At 45.9% G+C, this 4,777-nt stretch overlaps 1 non-coding gene across 1 annotated transcript; it reads right to left on the bottom strand.

The window, feature by feature from the left end:
- Positions 1-415: 415 nt before the first annotated feature.
- Positions 416-488, bottom strand: TRNAC-GCA (transfer RNA cysteine (anticodon GCA)). Its single transcript has one exon. It is a non-coding gene; the product is annotated as a tRNA-Cys (tRNA).
- Positions 489-4,777: the final 4,289 nt, after the last annotated feature.

Below are 4,777 nucleotides of genomic sequence, written 5' to 3'. Positions count from 1 at the left end.
GGTGGATGTGTACGTTTGAAGACTGGTATTGATAAGTGGGGAGATTGCCAGGCGAAGCTTGTGGAATCTTTGTACTGAGAGCATGGGTTTTCCACTGAGGTATGACTGTCGTGAACCGAGACCCAGGCTGGGGAAAAGGAATGTCGCTACGGGACCCCACAGGAGAGAGGACAAGGTAGGATCTCCAAGTCCCTGCCATTCGGAAATGTGTTCTGCAGACCAGCAGAGTCAGTAGGAACTGGGAGTTATTTACCTATCACCATCCTCTCTGGCTTCCCAGGTGAGAAGAAACTGAAATCGCTCAGTCGTGTCCGCCTCTGCGATCCCAGGGACTGTAGCCCGCCAGGCTCCTCCGTCCATGGAATTTTCCAGGCAAGCGTCCTGGAGTGGGTTGCCATATCCTTCTCCAGGAGATCTCCCTGGCCCAGGGATCGAACCTGGGTCTCCCGCATTGCAGGCAGATGCTTTACCATCTGAGCCACCAGGGAAGCTAGTGGTAAAGAACCCGCCTGCCAATGAGACACAGGTTCTGTCCCTGGGTGGGGAAGATCCCCTGAAGGAGGGCATGGCAACCCACTCCAGTATCCTTGCCTGGAGAATCCCATGGACAGAGGAGCCTGGTGGGCTACAGTCCCTGGGGTCGCAAAGAGTCGGACACGACTGAGCACCTTAGCATGCTAGCACACAGCCTCCCAGGCAGTCAACACACCAGAATCTACACTTCCTCACCGTGTCTGGGTGAGTTCTAAGCCAGCTGTTCTCAGACTTGCATACCCGATTCAACCGCCCAGACCACACTCCAGGTTATTCCCCGTGAGAATGTTTTGATGGTGAGATCCCAGCATCCGTGTGCTCTCCAGGCCCCCGGAAGGCCGTCGCATGAAACCAATTGTGATGACGGAGGATTCTGGGTATCTAGTAGGCGAGTGAATGAGCTCTGGGAAAGCCCATGGAGGGGAATGACCCTGGCTTTCAACGGGCCATTCTGCTGCACAAGAACTGAAGACAGGGTGAGGTGGGATTCCATTTGCTCCTTTGCCTTCTGTCTCCCCTTCCCAGGGGACCAGCTCCATTTGTAGCTGTTCTGCTCTTTAGTTTTCTGAACATATAAAATGATGTTTTTTTTGTTTTTTTTTCAGAGTTGAATATAGTGCTTTGCACTCTGCTTTCTCTTCTGTATTCATCGGATTTTCCCATCAGAGATAAGCAAACCTCTGACAATATAGTGGAATCTGTGTGTGTGTCTATTACATGTCGTCAGGGGACTGATTTTATTTGCTGTTTGAACTTGAAGGAACTCAAAGCCTCATCAGTAAATCTATGTGACCCCGGGGCCTTGACCATCATCCCCTCCCCACCACCTTTTGGGTTCATTTCCCCCCCCCTTTTTTTTAATTTGCAGATTTCCCACTTCCTCTAGAATTCTTCAGTTAATTTTGGTCATTTATATTTTCAAGGATATTTTCCACTTTGCTAAAATTTTGCGATTTATCCGTAGGGGTGTGTATATCATATTGCCTTGTAAGTCTTTGAATCTGATCTCTGGGTCTGCCCAGGTAGGTCACTTTCTCATGCCTAATTTTGTTGGTGCTCCTTTCTGCCTTTTTTGGGGCCTTCTTGTCAAGATTTGCAGAGCCCTGTCTGTTTTCCTGATCGATTCAAAGATGGATTTCCCGGGCTTACAATCATTCAGATTTCTCTTTCATTTTTATGAAATTTAAAAAAATTATATATAGCATCTTTCTAGTACACAGAGTACACTGCACATGTAGGAACAGGGAGTGACCAGCAGTTTATTAGAGAGTGGCTGTGTGACATTTGATTGCTGTGTGCAAAGATCTTTCCTATTGTGTGTGTGTGTGTGTGTGTGTGTGTGTGTGGCCATGTGGCATTCGGGATCTTAGGTCCTCAACCAGAGACAGAGGCCATGCCCCCTGCATTGGAAGGTGAAGTCTTCACCACTACACCACCAGGCAGGTCCCTGTTTCCTATGCGTGTATGTACGGATACCATCCGCCCAAGTGAAGTCGCTCAGTCGTGTCCGACTCTTTGCGACCCCATGGACTGTAGCCTACTGCTCCTCCGTCCATGGGATTTTCCAAGCCACCTCCATGTATGTGAATTAGCCTCATAGTATCTGCTGCCTTAATCACCGTCTCTGTTGGCTTATTCTCGGTTCGACAGCAGAGAAAGTGATGGAATTGGAGGTGAGAGTCAGGCAGCCTGGAATTCAAATTCTCAGCCTATAACTTTGGTGTGTAACAAGAAACACATCTCTTACCCACCCTGAAAGGCGTCCCTACCACCCCACTCAAGTATTTTCCGTGGAAGACTTCTAAGGGTATTTCAATTCCTGTTTTGGGGGGGATTTGGTTTGCTCATGCTCAGTGTGATGATGGTAGACTTGTCATTACTATATTGTCATCAAAGTGTGTGTGTGTTCAGATCAAAGAATATTTTCAGAATTATTTCTTTTCAAAAAATGAGTTGAAAAAAATGACTATAACATTCTTTATCACCTTTTGATGAATCTATGCACATATACTTGTAAAAATAGAAACTATATTTTCTGCTTCAAAGGCTGACAAGTTAATTTTTATCTATTAACAAAGATTATTGATCACTGTGTACATATTCTCTACATTTTCATTTATTTCTGTGGACTCATTCTGTCAAAGACTGAGGAAGGCAAACAGGATCTTTGCATTTCAAAATACACTTTGTAAGTACATTTCAAATATATTCGGATGCATTGTCATTCACCTCATACATATGCATGACTGTGATACCTCCATTGACATTTTACCTTAATTGATGAGTGCTTTCAAATTTTGTCCTTGACATATTTCAGTATCAAATGTTTCAGCAAATCAAGCTTACTTCCATCTAAGAGACTTTCTTTAAACTTCTGTTTGTGCAGATGAATTGGGTAAAGACTTGGAACACTCACTCTATGCATTTTAAAAAAGATTTTAACAAAGATAAAAAAATATAAACTTCCCTCTTGGTACTGCCTTGATGAATCTCATAGGTTTTCAGTGTTTGTGTTTTGTCATTCGCTTCCAGGTATTTTTACTCTTCCTCTCTATTTTCCTTGTGGCCCCTTGGTTATTCAAGCATTATTGTTATTATTATTATTATTCAGCCTCCGTGTGTCTCTGTTTTTATAGTTTTTTCCCCTGTAATAGCTATCTAATCTTAAAGCACTGTGGACACAAAATGTGCTTCAAATGGTATCAATATTTTTAAAATTTACCAAGGCTTCATTTGTGGCCAAATATGTGATCTGTACTGAAGAATGCTCCATGTGCATTGAGGACCAGCGTCAGTCTTTACTGAGGACCAGAGTCAGGCCTTAGAGGACCGGGGTCAGGGCTTACAAGGACCAGGGTCAGGCCTTACCGAGGATGAGAGTCAATCCTTACCGAGGACCAGGGTCAGGTCTTACTGAGGAGAGAATCAGTCCTTACTGAGTACCACAGCCAGACCTTACTGAGGACCACATTCGAGTTTTAGTAGTGTCCAGATGAGGCTGTATTGAGTACTGGATTGGGTAAAGCCTGACTCTGTTCCTCCGTAAGGCCTGACTCTGGTCCTCACCAAGCCTCCTGAGTCCTCAGTCAGGCCTGACACTGGTCCTCAGCAAGGCCTGACTCTGGTCCACATGGTACCCTCTTTGTGCCGTGACTCAAGCCTGATTCTCCTCCTCACTAAAACTTCTCTCCGCGCAGAATTCCCCTCTGACTGTGGCCCACACTCATGCCTGACTGTGGCCCTCACTAAGTCCTGACTCGATTCGTCACTGAAGACCGGCTCTGGTCCTCACTAACAGCTTCCATCTGGTCGTTGCGAATACCTGACTCTGGACTTCTCTGTAGCCTGACTCTGGTGCAACTAAAGGTCGACTCTCATCCATAATAAATCCTGAATCTGGTCCCCAGAAAGTCTATTCTGGTCCTCACAAAACCCTCAGTCTGGTCCTCGCTAAAGCATTGCTCTTATTCTCACGAAAGCCCGACTGTTAGTCTATACTCCAGTACTTTCGCAATACAGCCTGTGGTACTCATTACAGCCTCAACTGGTCTTCATAAAACTTACTCCAGTCCTCACTAAAGCCTCAGTTCAATTCAGTTGCTCAGTCGTGTCTGATTCTTTGCAACCTCATGGACTGCAGCACGCCAGGCCTCCCTGTCCATTGCCAACTCCCATAGTTTACTCAAACTCATGTCCATCAAGTCGGTGATGCCATCCAACCAGCCCATCCTCTGTTGTCCCCTTCTCCTCCTGCCTTCAACCTTTCCCAGCATCAGGATCTTTTCCAATGAGTTGGCTTTTCACATCAGGTGGCCAAAGTACTGGAGCTTCAGCTTCAGCATCAGTCCTTCAAATGAATATTCAGGACTGATCTCCTTTAGGATGGACTGGTTGGATCTCCTTGCAGTCCAAGGGACTCTCAAGAGTCTTCTCCAACACCACAGTTCAAAAGCATCCATTCTTTGACACTCAGCTTTCTTTATAGTCCAACTCTCACATCCATGAAAGCCTCATTCTTGTCCTAATGAAATTGTTTGCAGCACCTCCTAACATCTGACATTCAGTTCAGTTCAGTTCAGTTGCTCAGTCGTGTCTGACTCTTTGCAACCCCATGAATCACAGCACGCCAGGCCTCCCTGTCCATCACCATCTCCTGGAGTTCACTGAAATTCACGTCCATCGAGTTGGTGATGCCATCCAGCCATCTCATCCTCTGTCGTTGCCTTCTCCTCCTACCCCCAAT

This window comes from Bos javanicus, chromosome X (assembly GCF_032452875.1).
Source record: "Bos javanicus breed banteng chromosome X, ARS-OSU_banteng_1.0, whole genome shotgun sequence".
Taxonomy (NCBI): Eukaryota; Metazoa; Chordata; class Mammalia; order Artiodactyla; family Bovidae; genus Bos; species Bos javanicus.
Note: the sequence above shows the minus strand (reverse complement) of the source record. Positions and strands in the feature narration are given on the sequence as shown.